Below are 19131 nucleotides of genomic sequence, written 5' to 3'. Positions count from 1 at the left end.
CCAGCCTCCACTTCCAGAATCCTGGTGCGGTAGACATGTACCACCCTGACAGGTTTACAAGGTGGGTGCCCGGGGACAGAACTCAGGGCTTCCTGCATGCCAGGCAAGCACTTTACCAACCGAGTTACATGCCCAGCCCCAAGCAGTTCCCTCTGAAGGGGCAAAGACTGGGGAGCTTAAAACAAGGGGAGATGGGGGTTTCCTAAGCATTCGAGACAGTTAATGAATCATATGCAAATGAGACGCAGAGTTCAAACGCAACTTGGGTGGGAGGGCCTCCAGCCCTGGCGAGACGGGGACACACACACACACACACACACACACACACACACACACACACACACACAGTCCTCTGGAGCCCCTACACTGACTGGAGTTGGCTGAGCTGGCCAGGCAGGGGCAGGGCAGGACAGGACCGATTTCAAGCTAGAACAGTGGGCTAGAACTATTTAAGGCTTTCCAGGAAAAGTGCTTGTACACACCACACGAAGCCACAACCTCTCCCCTCCCCTACAGAGAGAGCTTCATCTGCAGACCAGGCTGGGAAGCAGTTATGAACACTACCCTCTCTTCTCCAAGAGTCCCCCCAGTCATAGCTCTCACTCCGCCGCCTCACTGAGGGCAAGGCTACCAAAGGCAGAACCAGGCCCAGGCGGAGGGCACAGTCTTCCCTGCCAACCCTACACACTGCCAGCATGTGTCTCTACAGCAAGGCCTGGCTGGCCAACCTGCCCCAGAGTGGGAAGGCAGGCTCTGAGCATGTCCTCTCTAGGGGGTCGGCAGCGGCGAGGTAAGAATACAGGATCTTAGCCGGGTGGTGGTGGCACAGGCCTTTAATCCCAGCACTCAGGAGGCAGAGGCAGGTGGATCTCTGTGAGTTCGAGGCCAGCCTGGTATATAAGAGTGAGTTCCAAGCCAGCCAGGGCTACACAGAGAAACCCTTTCTCGGGGTGGGGGGGACACGGGACAGAATTTTGCTGCTGGATGTCAACAGTGCCCACATTAAGACACCGCGCCTCGTCCCACAAGCATGGTTCTCATACGTCTCCTATTTATACTCCACAAAACCAAAATTCTGTCCCAGCTCCCAGAAGCCACATATCAGCTGTGCGAATGACTAGCAAATATGAAGCTCAATCAGAAAATATGAGGCCAGGACAAGCTGGGTCCCAAGAGAAAGGAGTATGGACTTTACCATGCCCCACCCGAGTTCCTGAGGGACATATTCAGGACTTCCCATGCACAGGGTGGCTGAGGGGCCCATCCAGAACCAGGGCTGTGACTGGGTCTTCCATGGAAGCAGAGTAGGTGAAAGGGCAGGGGGCAGCCCAGGCCTACAGGAAGAGGGGGCCAACCCATGGGGAAGGAAGAAAACAGGAAGAGGAAGAAATGAGCCTGCCTTGGCCACAGCCAGACCACAGGAGTATGTGGACAGTACATACAGCAACTCCGAATATGGGGGACCAAACGGGCACAAAGGGGACCCCCCAGCCTGGAAACCACCGGTGTGCATACCCAGCCTGGCATGGGGTTTTCCCCACCCTCACCTTGGCAACTGCACCCCTCACCACCTCCACCATGCAGGAAGCACAATCCACTCATAATTAGGGGAAGGTGTGTGTGTGTGTACGTGTGTGCGTGGGGGGGGGGGTCAGAGACGCACACAGGGCAGCAGCCAGGAGAGGTGAGCTACATCACTCCCCACTCATCGCCTCTGCTCAGCCCCAAGCCCAGGCTGCTGCATTCTGAGTCCTAGGGCACACTGCCAATAGAACTGGATGCTACCAGTCCCCTCCCATCATCCCTCCCCGGGGACCCAAGCTGCAGGGAAGCCAGGAACACCCCCTCCTAGCTCAGGATATCCTTTTGGCTCTGACCCCAGACCAGGTCTGAGTCAGACTGGGCCCTGCCCCACAGCCCCACACCCTAGGACCCCCCAGGAACTTCCTACTCCACAGGGAGCCCCTTCGGCCAGCAAGAATGGGGGGGGGAACGCTTCCCTTCTCCATGCCTAGCCAAGCAGAGAGGCCCGCGTTAGGTGGGGAAATCTGGTCACTGGGCTCTTGGGCCTTCCCTTGGAGAACAGAGCTCGCTGAGGCCAAGGGAAGCTGGTGCGGCTGTGTGCAGGAGAACCAGCTGGCTGCATGTCTCCCCACCCCTAAAACTTCAGGGACCTGGTGGCCCACAGTCCCGTCTATGGCAGCTTGGATCCCGAGAAGCCACAAACTCTCCAGGGAGGGAGAGAGGAAGGTGGTAGGGTCTCTGAAGCAAGTCTGAAAAGGCAGCAGGACTCAGACGGATGGGGGACGCCGTCACCAAATCAGTCTCTCACAGTCACGGCCACAAGTCAGTCTTCCCAACACAGTCTGAGTAGGTGGCTGTGACTCCTTCCCACAGACAGAAGTCTGAGGGCCCTAAGGGACCTGAGTCGTCAGAGACCACACACACAGGCTCAGCTTCAAGGGGCCCCCTCGCCAGGCCTCCCAAGCACCCCCCTCCCAATGGTGGGCCTCGAGGGGAGGGGCAGGTCCCTCCCCACAAAAACCAGGGGTAGTGCCTACGGCGGCCGTCACCATGGCAACCAACAACAAACATCCCGGGAACCACAGTGGGACAGGAAGTGGTGAGCACGTGACAGGAAGACCTTTTCTTCCCCCCCCCCCCACTGTTAGGGGGTGCTGACAGGAGAGTTTGCAGCCCTTGGGGGAATCAGCTGTCGTCCCCCAACATTCCCCTACCTGGAGCTGGAGAGAAGAGGGGGCCGCTGGAAGGGTGGCCCCTCCCCACCACTCTGTGCACGGTCAGTTCAAGCGGGGCTCACAGTGCCCTCCTCCATCTGCCACTCAAGGTTACACCAACCCCCCCCCTCCTCTCCACTTCCTGCCGTGACTGGAGATCAGAGAACTCCACGCCACAGCTTCCCCTTCTCAAGTCTCGATTCCTGGGCTGAAGGTTTCGCTGTGGGGCAAGGGACAGCAGGGCTGGGGGCCTGCAGGAGAGCCCAGGGGACAGATGTCCCGGGGGGGGGGGCGCCGGGGAGGGGCCACCCACTAGGTGTGTACTCACTGGCACACAGCGAGCAGGTCACCGTGACACACCGAGGCTGCCTGACCTTAGGCAACTTTGGGGAAGAGGGAGCCAGGGCCAGAGGACCTCACCAGTACCCCACGTACCCCACATGGGTCCTATCCTGAGCCTCCAGGTTCACTTGGGTTGTCTAGTGGCCTCCGAACAGGCAAATTCCCAAAGGCCCAGCCCCTACCGCCACTCCCCTGCCTTTTGTGCTGAGGAATCCCCGCTCCCGGTTCCAAGGTGCCCGCCCAGACGAGGGCACCTTGGCTGAGGTGAGGGGAATGGAACCTCCCTCCACCCCCCTCCCCTTCTCTGCAGATGTCCCAGGCTATATTTAGCTCAAACCGGGCGGCCAGCCAGCCCCAGACTCCCCACCGGCCGAGAGCTGAGATCCCAGTTTTTATGCAATTAAAACATTAGGAGAACCACCCCATTTGCCTCCCCCAATGCGTGCACGCGTGCACACACACACCATGAGTGCGCGCGCACACACGCACGTGTGCACACACACACATGCACACACATGCACACCCACACGCACGCACTCTGCCCTGTCAAGGCAGGAGAGCTCTAAGAACTTGAAGGAGGACTGCCTAACTCTGCAGCAGTCAATGACGGGGTACAAGGGTCCTCCGGGCAGGACAGGAGTATCCAGGCTAGATGAGGCTGACACTTGCCGAGGTGGGGGATGGGCTTCCCCAGTTCCAACCAGAAGGGAAAAGGCAAATCTCAAAGAGGCTGGGGGCCGGCTGGAGAAATCCCACCTGTCATTTTGCAGCCCCTCACTGGCCAGCTCCAGTTACAAGGCTGGAGTTGGCAACAGGTGCTGGCCAGGCTGGCAGCAGCTTAATCCCCCACCAGCTACTGGGACTGAGTGTGGAGCCTGGAGGTCCAGCAGGGAGCTTTTGCGGCGGCAGGATGCTACATGGAAGGAGGTATCTCAGGGCAAAGTAGGGACCTCTCCAGGAGGCAACCCTTATGTGATGGGGGGGGGGGGGGGGACCAATGCAGCCAGGCAAAACCTACCACAGCATCTATTTCATCTCCCCTGTGATGCCAGGCCAGCGGGCGGACTAGAGTGTGGGAGGTCTGTCTGCCTGCCTGCCTGCCTCTTCCTCCTCCTTACCAAATTCCTGGAACAGGCAAGGGAGGTTCCAGTTGCAGTTGAGAGGAGAGCAGGCAGGCGGTCCCAGCTTGGGGGGGCCTGTTGGGGGTGTGTGTGAGGACCAGAGAAGGAGGCAAGATCCAGACAAGATCCAGACGAAGCCAGAGACACCCACACCCAAACCAGACTAGGGACACACACACCAACGCTGACACATTCTCACACTCTGGGCCAGGTCCCCGCATGCCGCCCACCCTACAGGGACACCCAGACACCCTCAACTAATCCTGCCAATTCCCAGAACACCTCCTGGACACACAAGGAGAGCCAGGCCCTGCCCAGCCCCCACATCCCACAGAAACTGTGTGGGCTCCAGACAGCAGCAGGAGGAGGGTGGAGAGGGAGACGCAGGAGGAGGAAAGGCGGCAGCTAGGATGTGTAGCCAAAGCCTCCAAAGCAAGCTGGGGGTATCCCACTGGCAAGCTGGGGGTGTCCCACTGGCTCCACTTCTTTCTCAAGACGCAGTAAGTCATGACAACCTTGGTCATCTCGCCAGAGGCTCTGCCAGCTCCCCACACTCCCAAAACCACAACCACCAACCAGACAGGGGTGTGGGGTGCTGGGAGGGGATTATTGTGCCTATTTGTCAAGGGATAGGATTACCTTCCTCAGATGTCCATCACCCTAGATCCTAGGCAGTGCTCCTCAGAAGACCCCACTGAGGGCTCAACTCAGCTCTCCTCCAACTGAGAAGAGGTCCTTCCCTGCTCAGGCATCCCAGGGCACACGGATCTGAGCATTAAAGCTTATATCATGGTATGTTCTCCCCTCGTATCACACAGTTCTGAGGACCAATCATCTAAAACCTCCAAATCTGAACCGAGTGACCTGGTGGGAAAGATCCGGGAAGGCAGAGCCAGCTTTGGAGACCAAATGGTTAATGGAAGGACAGGTCATCTGGGTCTGTCAGTGTCCCCAAAACAGACCTGAAGGCCACTTGGTGTTCTCGCCCCCACACTAGACAGGCTGGCAGGAACAACGTCATGGCATGTGTGGGTGACTGTGCCCCTCGGAGGAGGCACAGGGGTGATCAGGCTGCCTACAGCTAGCTTCCTGCCAGACTGCCACATGGTTAGGAGTAGGAGGTGAAGGAGAGAGGTATCCCAGGGTGGCAGCAGGTGCATTCAGGGTCAGACTAAAGAGACGGAGATTTGGGGCTGTGGCAGGACAAGGCTGGTTCCCAGCCCAGCGTCTTCTCAGAAGCGCCACTAGATCTGAGAAACCCCTCCAGTGAGGGCCTTCTGCACACACTACAGGCTCACACCCTCCAAGAGCCTGCAAATCCACCATCGGAGGCTCCCAAGGGCCTACTTGAGTCTGACCCCATTGACCTCTCTGCTTCCCGGCCCAGACTCCCAGGCAGTACTGATGCGCCAGCCCCTCGGTGGGTACCATCTTTCACAGCCACCAGCTCTGTGACTCCACATCCCTCTTCCTCACAAGGGAGAACCACTCAGCTAAGGCCAAAAGCTCTTCTTGTTCCCTCCCCCAGACTCATTTCCACCCCTCCCAGGGGAAGCCCCAAGGCTCCAGGCCACCCCCACTCCAACCCGGGGCCTTCCCCAGTGTGTCTCCACACAAAGCCCCCGAGAAGTTGGAGGAGTGTGGGGGCCTGAACCCTAATTTCCTAGCAGGACCTAGGAGTCCTTACTAGGTCCCCCCAGACCCTCCCTCAAAATTTTTGCCTGGCGGAAGGAAGCCTTCAGCCAGAGAAAAGGGATGGCACTCCTGAGTCCCCATGCCGGCAGGGTGAATCGAGAGCAGAACCGAGAGTTGGTATAAAGAGCAAAGGGCGGAGGGAACACTTCTGTGGGAGAGCACACACATACAGATGTGCACACAGTCAGCAGGCAGAAGGGAGCAATCTGGCTGCAAATCGGGAGCTGGCACCAGGTAGGAGCAGGGGGTACCCTCCCTTCCACGCCAGCATGCTGGGCATCCTATCCAAGACAGGGTGGGCAGCGAAGAAAACAAAAAATCCAAGAAACTTCTCAAGACCGAGTTGGTTGTTGCCTTTTAAAATGATTTCCATATGAGTCGGCCCCCACCCCCCAGCCTAGCACCCTGGGGGATCTGTCCCCCTTTCCCACGACAGCAGGGCAGTGACCAGAGAGGAAAGGGGACACAGTTAAACTGATCTGCCAACCACCGCTCAACATACACACATCTGGCTAGCAGCTTCCAAGCCTCGTGGGTGGCACTAGATCCCAGACATCCTCAGCAAAGCCAGGTCGGTCGGTCTGTTCTGTCCTTCCCTCACCCCAAAAGGCTCCCACAACCTCCAAGTAACACAAGACCCCCGGGGCGCATCTCACCCAACTGCACTGGCACCCGCACCCAATTCTGACGGCTCCCCCACACTCCAACCGAGACACCAGCTGAGCGGGCCCCGCCCCCCAGCCAGTTCCCTCCGGTGGGGGTGGGCCCCCTGGCTGATTCTCCCCAAACCACAGGGCGGCTCAGGTAACAGAAGAGAAAAGAGTAGGAGGGGGCTGGTCCGTTGGGCATCTGATCTCTCCCCAAACAGGTTTCAAGAAGTCTTTTTGTTTGGTTTGGTTTCGAAGAGAAAAAGAAGAGTTCCCGGCGGTGGATCCTCCACGGCTGGAGCGCTGGGGACACGCACGGCAAGACGGCCGCAGGAGCCTCAAGGCTGCGCGCGCGCGAAGATGCGGCGCAGACGGGGCTCCCCAACCCCAGACACGCCAGCGGCAGGCTGGGAAGCCCAGGAAACCCCGGGTCCCCGGCGAAACCACCGGCGCCCAGTCCCCGCCCGCCCGCCCGCCCGCAGCTCCCATCCAGAGCAGGCCACCGGGGCCCCGATACGTGAGAGAGCCGAGGGCTCCCCAGGATCCCGGGGGAGAGGTTACCTCGAAGCGAGGGGATGCAACCCGTCTGGGTGTCTGTGAGCACAGCGTCTCCCCCCACAAGCCGGCGCCTCGGCGCTGCCGGGAGTCAGGGGTGTGAGGTCCTCGGAGAGGAGCCGTCCGGGGGGCCGCGGCTCAGGGGCGCGGGGCGACGGCAGCGGCCATGGCGAGTCACGTGCGGAGGCTGAAACTTTACCCGGAGCCCCAGACTGGGGGGGCGGAGGGTATGGAGCTGGGGTGGGAGGGAGGCTCCCCCTCTTGCAAGTCCGCCCCTGCCTGCCACGGGCCAATCACTAGCCAGGGGCGGGTTCTCAGGCTCACACCCGCCCCCCCCTCCTTAATAGACCCAGGCAAGGGCGAGCCTTAAAGGAGACGCTTCCAGCCGACGGCTGGACCGTGGGAATCTGGGAGAATCCCTCCCTCAAAACGCCAGAAAGAGATTCAGAGCGAGAAGGGGGGGGGGGAGCTGGGGGGAGTGTGAAGCTCAGAGAAAAGAGTAAAAATAAGACTCGGCAGAGAAAGAACCTCAGCGTGCGGTATCCTACACACTCCCTCCCCCCAGCTACACGCCCACACTCACAGGGACACACACATCACACACACCTACTAAACCTGGGAAGAGAGGAGGTGGTGTAATGTGGAAGAGAACGAACGAACGAACGCACTGACTCCAGCCGCAGCTGTCAGGTCTTTGTCTCTCCTAATCACAGTCCTCCGGGGTCAGCTGAAACTGAAAGCTATCTGACCTTGAGCAAGCCACTTCCCTTCTCTGGACCTTTATATTTCTCATCTGCAAAGCCCAAGTACAGAGAGTGGACCGTCTTCCCAACACCTCTCCAGCTCGAGTGGGGTAGAGGAAGCTTCTAACTCAACTCCAGCCCTCCGTGGAGCTTCAAATACCTTCGCCCAGAAAGACAGCTCTCGGGTCAGCCAGGAGCACCCTCTCCATTCTAGAAGACGCCACTCGAGTGGACAGGGCAGTTCCTGCATGTTCCAGGAGGACAGGATCTGAGTCCTACTCCATCTGCAGACCTTAGTCCCCAACTGTCACAAGCCCCCTCCCAGCCATTGAGGAGACTCAAGTGCCCACCGTTAGCAGTCCACTGGAGGAGGGTGGGTCCACATGGAGCGCCTCCCTCACGGGGTTCCTGGGCAGAGGTGTGGCAAGTGCCCCCACAGGACATCCCACTGGAAAGGGAAGCGCCACACACGCCCAGGCCTCCACCCTAGAGAAGAGACACTCAGTCTGACCAGGTGGCCCAGTTTTCAGACTGGGAACAGGAGGTCCGAGGCCCGCATTGGATTTTTGTCCACGGTTGCATCGGTTGCTGAACCCGGCCTAGAACTGGGGTGTCTGCTTCCCTCTCTCTGGCTCTGCCCCGCGGCCTCGGAAGGTAGCGCAGGCCAGGTTGGTGGGACGCTCTGCCCAGAGGTCCGACGCAAGGGAAAACTAGGCAAAGCAGAGCCGCGCTACCCCAAGCCCTTCCCGCCCGCCGGGCCAGAGCAGTCTCCTGCTCCTGTCTGGATTTCCGCCGGTGCTAACCACCCGCCCCGCCCCTCCCTCCTGCTCCGTCCCGTCCCGTTCTGTCCCGTACAGATCCATCCACAAACATGCGCTCAGCAGGCAAGAATGCGCCAATGGCTCCCAGATGTGGAGGCCGACGCTTAACCCCTTCCCCTCCACGAACTCCCCGCCCTTCCCCACCCCCGCACTCTCCTGGAGCCTTCTAGCTAGAGCCCCACCATCTTCAGGGGCCTCACCCAAGGGAGGAACCAGGCTAAGAGGGGGCCTAGGGACAGTCCACCTCCAGCTCCCGCAGGCTCCTCCCAGCCTAGATCCTACCAGACCAAAAGGGAAGAAGGTTCATGGACAGGGAAATTCAAGTGTGCATGCACAGAGTTATACTGCCTCCCACATGGGCAGCCTTCAGGCACACCTGCCAGCATATGGACTCAGGTACACTCTTCTTGTACACACACCTGGCACAAACGCATAATCCCACACACATTCGTGGTGTGAATGTGTGTGTGTACACCTCAAAGACAGATATGCACACCCAGCACACAAAAAAAGCACCTACAGACGTGTGTGTATATACAAGGGCATGAAGCAGAGAGTGGACCATGCATCTGAACAGATGTAGCTGTAGATCCATGTGGAGATGATGGAGGAAATCCGTGCTCACACAAACCACTTCCTATAAGGGTCAGGCACATACAAGATCGGACGCACAGCCTGCACACCTTTGGGAGGCTTCCTTCATGCCCAGGGCATTCAGTACTACAGGTCCAAAGTCCAGCCCTACCCTCCTCCTACTGCAGAAGTCCCTAGGTGTGTGTGGAGGGGGGAGGGGGGGCAGGAGTCATGAGCCCACAGCAGCAGCAACTGTGTTGGTCTCAAAACAGGGTTCCCACCCACTTCTGCCAGCGACACTGTTTCAGGAGAACGGAGAAGGTAGAATATAGCAAGGGTCTAGGAAGAGAAGAGCCCCCCTCCCCGGGACGCTCTTTAGGAAAGACTCCTAGGGCCTCTCCTATCCCTGCACAAAGAAGACAGGCTGTGTGGGGGTGGGCAGGACACTTCTTCCCAAGACAAGAGTCCCTCTTCAGACTAGTGGAGGCCAGAGAGGGCTCGGATAGGTCATGACAGCTGTCCGGCCAGCTCCTAGTCATGAAGGGAGTTGCAGCCTGTGGGAACTCCTGAAGAACAGCATTAAGCCGGGATGTGGGAGCACACACCTGTAACCTATAACAGCAGCACTTGGGGTGGATGATCCAGCAGGGACACTGCTGGAGTTCAAGGCCGGTTTGGGCCAGCCATGGCTACAGAGAGAAACTGTATTTCAAAACAGAACAACCAAAGAACGGCATTACATTACGTCAGGCGTGGTGGTGCGTAGATATGACCTCAGCATCCTGGGTGAGGTGGGAGCAGGGTTAGGAGTTTGAGGACAGCCTAAAGCGGGAGAGAGAACGCTCTCACATGCACGCAAGCGCCAAGCAGTGTCTGAAGAAGAGGGCACACGGGGAAAACTTGTCTCTCCAAGACCACCTGGAGGTGGGTGAGGCCAGAGGTACTTGCTAGAACCAGCCTCAACTCGTTCCTCCTCCCCCAGCCTCCCGGCTTATTTATCCATAAGGTATACTTCCCGCGATTATCTTGGATCCACTTCTTTCAGTCCAACATGAGTCCCGTTCCCATAGTACAGAATAGGAAACTGAGGCTCAAAGAGAAATTGCCAACCAGCTGGATGTGGGTAATTCATGCTTATAGTCCCAGCCCTTGGGAGACTAAGACAGGGGGTGGCCATGAGCTCTAGGCAAGCCAGGGCTACTAGTAAGTTCCATGCTGGCCTGGGCTACAGAGTAAGAACCTGTCTCAAATGAACAGAACAAAACAAAAATGAGCCAGGCAGTGGTGGAGCACACCTTTGATCCCAGCATTCGGGAGGCAGAGGCAGGCGGATCTCTGCGAGTTCGAGGCCAGCCTGGGCTACAGAGTGAGATCCAGGACAGGCCGCAAAGCTACACAGAGAAACCCTGTCTCGAAAACCCAAAAATCAAAGAACAACAACAACAAACAAATTGCTTTGCCAAGGTCACGCAGTCTGTCAGTGCAGATCGGGGATTCAAACTCAGCTGTCTGCTCCATGCTCCCAGCAGGGCGGCCATCACCCCTACGCTCCCGCTTCCTTCAGACCAAACATATCCCGCTCTGCTCTGAAGCCTGCTACTTCCTTGACCTCAGCAGAGTATGTGGAGGAGGCATCATGCCTGCCTGGCTCTGCAGGTTTATGGGTAGGGCCAGGAGATGAAAGAGACCAGAGAAGGCACTGGGGGTACACATATAACCACCACCCTAGCCCGAGCATGATGCCCACCTACCAGGCGGGCATGGCCTGGTGACTCAGCCGCATCCGGGGAAGATGCCAGGGCCGTGACTCACCTACCGAGAAGGGCTGAGTCTGGAACTTTGCCAGCCCCGGGACAGAAGCGACTTAGTCACTACCAGGGCTGTGCTGCCCAGCAGGCATGGCCTAAGGAGGATCAGGGACAGGGGCCAGCGATGGCCTCCTTGGTTAGTTACATGCGCCCCCTGGTGAAGGCAGGCCTCATCATCCAGAGCTGAACTGTGGCGCAGCTGGCCCCCTACCTCCTCAAGGTTGCTCAGCCCCATGATATCAGCTCTGCTCTAGCGCCAACAAGTTGAAGTGAGACCCTTGGGCAGGGCCGCCCCGCCCCCTTACGGCCGGCCCCGCCCCCTTACAGCCGCCCCGCCCCGCGCCCATCACTCACCACCCACTCTCTGACTTAGCCCACCTCCTCCTGCCACCCAAGTTGTACCCAGGCTATGAGTCTCCTTTAAACATGTCTTGGCAGCACCCTTGCCCCCACAGTCCCTCTCTCACCCTCCCCACCCCCACATACACACACACACACACACACACACACACACACACACACACACACACACACACACTCTCCTGCCGGCAGCTGCTGAAGTTGTTGAACGGGAGGGAAATCATCGTGAGGGTGGGGCCAGGGATTGAGTTACCAAAGCCAGCGGGGTGGGCTGTCACCCAATCCCTTCTCTAGCTCCAGCTCCTTCTCCGTCTCCCGCACCCACCTGCCTCCCTCCCGCCCCACCTCTGGCCGGCAGCCCGCTGCCCTTTGAGCCCCTCCACCCCACACTCCACCCAAACTAGGAAATAAATGTTCAAGAGTATTTGTCATGCTAAGACCAGCCCAGTCTATGGGAGAGGGCGAACAGGAGAGAGATGGAGACAGACAGAGTTCCTGTGCTCCCACGAGGCGCGGTGCGTCTCTGTCGTCTCTGTTAAACCAGGAAGGGGCAGGCTGAACTTACCGGGTCCCAGCGGAGTTGGAGGGGCCCAAAGGGAGTCGACAGGCTGAACAGCCTCAATCCATTTGCGCTATTGATTTCTCACACACTGCAGCATGCCTGATTGGGGGGGGGGGGGTGCGTGATAAATCAGGACCCCAGAGACAGGGAGACTGAGTGGAGGGGGGAGGGGCCCCTGCACCATAATTTGTGACCCACTCAGAGCTGCCTGGTGAGGGGGTGGCCAGCCAAAAAAACCGGGGAGGCTGAGTGGCAGGGGGCAGAGCAGGAAGTAGGTGTTAGATTTCAGCCCCATCTGCAACAACTGCCCCCTAGCTGCCAACACCGGAAGGTTCTGGAACAACTATAGGGGGCGTCATTCACCTCTCTGCACCCATACAACACGGAGCCCCTCAGGGAGACAGAATGCAGACAGACTCCCAAGAGACAGCGGTTCCCTACCAAATTGTCTCCCCATACCAGCCTCTGCTCCTAGGCCTCAGAGGGCATCTGCTAATTGCTCTAATCCCTTTCTGTGCAGGAGGCAAGGGCATGGGTCCTGGGCATGGGTCCCGGGCATGGCAGGAATGGGCTCACAAAAGGTTCTGGAGGGTCTGAAGATCTGGATTCTTGTCCTCCATCTGTCTCCCCACCTCATCTTGCCACTGTGGACAAATCCCTGGCCCTCTCTAGGTCTCTAAAATGAAACAGCTGGACGACGGGGATGTCCCTTCCGAAAGGTGGCTCCAAGCCCCACAGCTTGCCAGCCTGGGAATGTGCTGGAAGCTGTCCAGCACCTCCATTCACACCAGTGGCCACAGGCCACCCAAACAAACCCCAACCCCAACCTCCTTCCAGCCTGGATACAGACTCTTTCCACATGGTGGACATATAAACAAACCAAGCTGGGGTTTGCAGAGACCCTGCACAAACCGGCACAGAGGGGAAACAGCCCTCCCTCCCTCCCTCCCGTCCCTGGCCTGAGGTTCTCCTTGCTGCAAGCCGGGAAGGAAACACAAGCCGCCGCGTGGTAGAGACCCGGGGAAGAAGAAGGGCAACCACCTGGAGCAAAGCTGGTAACTGGATGAGAGTCCTAGGGACGAACATATCCCTCTCTGGTTCCCTCTGTGAGGGGAAGGGGCTTGTCTGGGCCTCAGAAGTTCCTTTCAGATCTGAGGGAAACTGAGAAACCTGAGAGACGCTGCTCTGAGCTGGGTCAAGCCTCCCCTGCAAGGTTGCTCCCCTGGCCACCACACTTCCTTGTTCCATGGGCTACTCCTGGCACTTCCTCACTCCTCTGCCTGCCTTTTTACCCTCACCTTGGCCAGCCCCTCCGCCGCCTGCCCCGTGCTTTTCTGCACGTCCCTCCTGCCAGGGGACAGACCAACTAAAAATAGTCAGTCCCCACAGCCTTCTCGCCCACAGCTGCCCAAAGAGCAGGAAATGAGGGGGCAGGGAGGCCTGTGCCCTGCCCTCACCCACCAACTAACTCTCAGCTCAGAACAGTGTCCAGCACTCCAGCCTGGGGCTAGTGCCAACTTGGCCATCTCTGGGGCATCCCACACTCCTTCCCTAGTGGGGGAAGGCCTGCGCATAAGTGCCTGCAATCACAGAGTCGCCCCAGCCCTGTGGGAGAAGAAAGGACTCAATTGGTCTAGAGGGAACCCTTCCCAATTCCTGACAAATCAATGCCAACCACATTGTGGGTACGGAGAGGGGAAGGTCTGGCTCTACCCACTGGTCTTTTGAGGGCAGAGGGAATTAGCATTTGGTAAAGTTGGTGTGTCTCCTTTATCCTAGCCCAACTGGATGGAAGCCAAACTAGCACCCCAGTCCCAATTATGCTGGTCGTTTGCTCCCCAAAATATACATGGTTCAGATATAGGGGTTTCAACAGGGACCCCCACCCCCAGATACCATAGCCAACAGGGCAGCAGAAGATCTTGGATACCCACATGTAGAGCAAGAAGCTTGGAGGTAGGACCAGGCCATGTCCACCATGCTGGGCACGCAGGCCCCCAAGCTGAATCAGAGGTCATGAGGGAGAAGTCTATTCTCACTGGTACCACACCAGTGGTATAGCACCTTGCTACCCATCCCATCCGGGATTCCTGGCACCTCCCAGCTCTAGGGGAAGGCCCTCCCCATACAGGACTCAGGAAACCAGTTTAGAGACTCTCTGGAGGCCGGCAAGGCAAGGGAGCCCTGTACTGTGAGGCAAGTGGGAAACCCAGGAGCCCTGGCCTCCAGCCCAGAGAGTGAAGGAGAAAAATATCTCCAAGGAGAGGGAAGGAAACAGTCTCGATAGGGACACACGCGCGCGTGCACACACACACACCACACATACACACACACACCACACATACACACACCACACACACATACACACACCACACATACACACACCACACACATACACACACACCACACACACATACACACACATACACACACCACACACACATACACACACATACACACACCACACATACACACACCACACACATACACACACCACACACACATACACACACACCACACACATACACACACACCACACACATACACACACACACCACACACATACACACACCACACACATACACACACCACACACATACACACACCACATACACATACACACACACCACACACACAGTGCCCTGGTAGCTACAAGATATGACCTATAGGAAGGTCCTGGCAAGATGGGCTGGATTGGAGCATCAAATACTACTATGAACAGGAAAGAACAGAGAAGAAAGTGGAGCCATGGGAAGAGGGGAGACAGCCTAGCTCCCACCTATGGTCCCAGGGTGCTTGCATTTTAAGACTAAGTATCAACCATGGCCTCAGGTGTGGGATCCACCCCGACCTCCGGTCCCTAGTCCCTAGCTGTCCTTTTCTGGGCTTCCTCTGGCTCCCCTTCCCTGGGACCAAGCCAGGAGTCAGCAAGCCCAAGGTGGTTCTCTCTCTCTCTCTCTCTCTCTCTCTCTCTCTCTCTCTCTCTCTCCTCTCTCTCTCTCTCTCTCTCTCTCTCTCGCCAGGGCAGTGCCAGGGGCTTCCCTCCCGCCTGCCTGCTTTCAGTCACCGCACATATCTCAGCTGTCCAATCCGATTAGGGCTCCTGCCCAGTGAGCCGGACAAGGAGGCCACTGGGCAGGGAAGAGACAGACAAGGACGCAGACGGGGATGAGGAAAGGAAGGTGGAGAAGAGGCTCCTGTGTGGCCTCTGAGGGGAAGAAAAAAAAAGAGAGCCTGGTGCAAAGATCTGTGCTGTCTGGCAAGCGCCCTGGTGTCAGGGCGAGCTACCGATCTCAGGAAGTTCTGCATCCTCAGGCAAGAGCCCTGCAAGGCTCCTCTGTCCCCTGGGCAGTGGTGGAGGGAAACTGAAGAGAGAGACTGACCCAGATTTAAGGAGGGTTCCTCTCCCAGAGCTCTGCAGTCCTAACTGGAGTTTACACAGGGCTTCCCCATCCTTTATCTCCTGGGGCCTTCTGGGGCCTTCTGGGGCCGGGACACTGTCAGGTAAGCCTAGCCAGCTATGGGCAGAAGTCTTTCACGGATGAAGAAACTGAGGTTTACCTGGAAGGAAGATTAGAAATTTGTAGGGTTAAGAGTCTCAGGCCTTTGACTCACACCCAGGAATCCGTTCCATCACAGACCCTCTCCTCCAAAGCCAGCCCTCAGGGGGACCTTGGGAAACATGAAGGAATCCAGAGCACACAGCTAGCTTGCAGACAGGTGTGTGGGTCACCCACCCTCACAGCATCCTGAGAGCCAAACTAGGATGGCTCTGGACCAATTCTATCGCATCACCCCCCCTCCCAATTCAGCTACCCCCAGAGGCAAGATACACACATGGCTACTAGTTATTCAGACAGACCACCTGCCCTTCACATAAGCACACCAACCCACGATGAGATGCCCCCCATCTTCAGCGAGCAGGGCCCGGCAGCCCACCACTGGAAGGGGAAAGCAGCCAATGTAAACAGTAGGTACCATCCAGCTCTCTCCCAGAGAGCCTGCCGGAGGGCAGGAGCCTGGGGACCTCCCAGTTCTAGGGTAACACCAGGAGCCTGAGGCTCTGTAAGCCAAGGCTTGCAGGGAGCTGGCATGGCTGATAGGCCTTCCAGATCTGGTCCACACCCCCTTCCCCAGCCATCTGGACTCAGCCTGATCTGGCTTGGGCCTCACTGGGATCTCTCTCCCCTTGGATGCATGCAGGAACCTTTATCCAAAATTTATAGGTCTTACAACCACATGGCTACACACAGGCACTCAAGGGAGGGGCTTCTGCACTAGGTGCTGAGGTGTTGGCAGGAATTGAGAGTTGTAATCGGAAAGGACTTCCCCTAGAGAACAAGGTCAGCAAGCCTCCACCAGGCATCCACAAAGCCCTTGTGCACCCAAGTGTATCGTCCTGCACCTGGAAGGAGACCTGGGCTCCCTACATAGTGAGAGGGAGTGGAGGCAAAGTCCCGAGCTCCAGGCTGGGAAGCCTCGGAGAAGCAAGGGAGAATCCCTCGGGGAGAGTAGGGTTCCCTTCACGCCCTCTCCACTTTTCCTGTCTGGCCCTCACTTCCCCATTCTCCAGCCTAGGTGCGGTGGGGGTGGGAGGTTGAATCAGTACTGCCAAGGAGGGTGCAAGGGCGTGGGGCCTGGGCAGACCTTCCCCCACTTTCCATTCTTAGCGAGAGAATGGAGCATGCCCGAGGGGGGGCGCGAATTGCGAGAGAGGCGCTCCGGGGGTCTGGGGCTCAGAGCTTCCCAGCGCCCCAGGGTTCCCAGGCTCCCACCTCCCTGGACTACTGTGAGCAATGGGGGAGGAGTAAATGGGGAAAGCCTGAACTGCCGAAGAGGGAAGCGGCCGGAGCACGAGCAGGGAGACTCCAGCCAAAGAAGGCCCGCGGAGAATTGGGAGGGGGTGTGCACGGTCCTACCTGCTCAGGTGTGTGCCGGCAGGGGGGCGGTGGGGTTCCCAGGAGAACCGGGGAAGCCCTCTCAGCTCGATTCAGGATTCCCCCCTGCTTCTGGGTTAGGCTGCTGCAAGAGGCACGGTTCCCGTTGGGTCCTAAAGCCCACTCTTCAGCTTGTAGGCTCTCCCTGCCCTCCACCACCAACCCCCACTCGGTTAGCGGGTGTAGCGCTGAGGACTGATGGAGGAAAGCTAATCCACTGGAAGAAAAGTGGGGGGATCTGAGCATGGGTAGGGGCCAGGAGCAGTATCAGATCTCAAGATACACCCCATGACAAACATTTCTTTCTGCCTCTCCTGAGGCTATGGATTTGGCCTTGGACCCGGAGGATGGGGTTGAGGACTTTATTCTCCACCACTCCCATTGGGCTATTTAGCTATATCAGCTATGGGGATGCCAGGGATGCCTGTCCTTTTAGACAGACACACACCCGCTTCTGTCCTCTTTTTCGGACTCTATCGTTCTACTCATCCCACGCCATTATTCCTAAGTGCCAAAGGGACCATCCCAGGAGAAACCTTGGTCTTCAGCAAGAGGGCCGGATGTCTCCATGGCAGCTGGAGACTGTGGGTTAGACTGTTAGACTACAGGGCCTACTGTGGTGTACTAGGGAGCCTGTGGCGTGCACTCAGGTATAGGAGGGGCTGGGCAGGTGGCCCAGGAGAGGAGAGGACGTCTTCGGATACATCTAGCACCAGAGATGGCGATTAGCAGGGGATGCATAAGACACAGAACCTAGAAGTCAACCAGCGCCCTTGCTCAGCCCTCAACAGGACCGTGAGTCTTTATTACCATAATGAACACGTTAAAGGGTATTTCCCCAGGTATTATTCTGGGACAGAGACATCTCTTAACACAGTAGGTCAACCTCAAGGTCACTGGCTCTGTAGTATAGGGTAATGGGCTTTCTCCAAGGTTGTTCCTTCTCTGGTCTCTCCTGAAAGAGAAATTCAGGCATGGTGGGCCAGGTGGAGAGAGGTCTGAGGAGTCTGCAGAGCGCTGGCCTGAGAACATTTTGCAAGGAGTGTTGCGTATTATTTCCAGCAGCAGCAGCAGCAGCAGCAGCAGCAGCAGCAGCAGCAGCAGATGTGGGGGAAATGTCATGGAATGAAGGGCCAGGAGAAGTCCAGGGCACATTGAGGGATGGGAGAGAGCAGTGGCCTCTTCCTAGAAGGGCAGAGGGCAGCCGCAGAGTCTCCAAGCTCACCGGCTCGCAGGAAGAACTGGAAGGAGGAGCGAGACGGCGTGGATGGAAGCCCCAGGGTGGAGTCTGCGGGGTGAGCTCAGGTCAAGCCTTTCACCCTCATGTGCCTCAGTTCTCTCCCAGCTGTTAAACAGGACTCCGGATTCTTCCCAGGCAGTTAATGAGTGTTTACCAAAGGGCTTGGAGATCCTCAGATCTCAGCTGGGCCACCACTCCAGTGAGAGAGCTCAGTAAGAGCCCAGTGGTATTTGGGGAGGGGAGGAACCGAGGAGGGGAGAAGCAGACGACTCTAACAAGCCGAGGATGAAACCAAGCTCCTGGAGAAGCACAGGCCCAGCTGCTACAGGATATCCTTGTACCCAGGAATGGAGGTCACCCTCCCCCTCCCCCTAACCACCACCGAAGGCTGGCCTCCAGCTTGCTGTAGGCAGAACCCAGCCGGGCAGCTGGCCTTCATTAACTCCAGCGTTTTCGCCCCCCACTGTGAACCCACAGCTTCTACAGGGCCTCGGCTACAGGGGGGCTGCCCTAGCCTGACCTTGCAGCTGACACTGGGGTGGGGGGACCCCAGCAAAGGCCAAGTTACCAGCTGAAAAGAAAGTCAAGCGCGACTCCTTTTTTTCCCCCCACTGGGAGCAAGCAGAGAGGGAAGGAGTGTGGCGGCGAGAGGGTGGAGGTGGGGGAATTTAGGGCAAACAGCAGGCCGGGAAGTCAGCTGGATTGAGGCCCAGAAACCCCCACACCCCGAAGCCAAGTCTTACTCTAGCTTTGCTTCCAGCCAGAGTCTTGGCGAGGCCCCAAACTAGGGAAGGCCCTGGCTGCCCCTTTCCGCCTCCCTGCCCCCACCCTTATTAAATACACATTTTATCTCTCAGTATCTTCATTATCTTAACTGAAGGAGACAAGCCGTGGATGGCGGCAGCAGAGAGCGTCGGGGAGGGGGGGTGCGGGGAGCGGGCGCACCCTTGTTACAAAGTGCTGATCCAGCTCTTTCAGGCAGTGTGGGA

General features: G+C 57.9%; 1 protein-coding gene across 4 annotated transcripts in view; it reads right to left on the bottom strand.

Annotated features, from left to right (window-relative positions):
- Nucleotides 1-16990, bottom strand: part of Rara (retinoic acid receptor alpha) — a 46573-nt gene extending 29583 nt beyond the window's left edge. Inside the window, exons 1-2 of one of the 4 annotated variants that reach the window (XM_076543335.1) lie at nt 16885-16986; nt 11969-12064 (exon numbers count right to left, since the gene is read on the bottom strand). The gene's annotated coding sequence lies outside the window, so the exon portion shown is untranslated. Of the gene's footprint in view, nt 1-2738; nt 2762-7104; nt 7380-11968; nt 12065-16884 lie in introns of those variants that run through there. The other 3 variants (XM_016006986.3, XM_006971815.4, XM_042282762.2) reach the window with 3 other exon arrangements.
- Between the last annotated feature and the right edge of the window lie 2141 nt (nt 16991-19131).

The sequence above is a fragment of the Peromyscus maniculatus genome, chromosome 8 (genome assembly GCF_049852395.1).
Source record: "Peromyscus maniculatus bairdii isolate BWxNUB_F1_BW_parent chromosome 8, HU_Pman_BW_mat_3.1, whole genome shotgun sequence".
NCBI classification, from domain to species: Eukaryota; Metazoa; Chordata; class Mammalia; order Rodentia; family Cricetidae; genus Peromyscus; species Peromyscus maniculatus.
The sequence above is the reverse complement of the archived record's forward strand: the minus strand, read 5'-3'. Positions and strand labels throughout refer to the sequence as shown.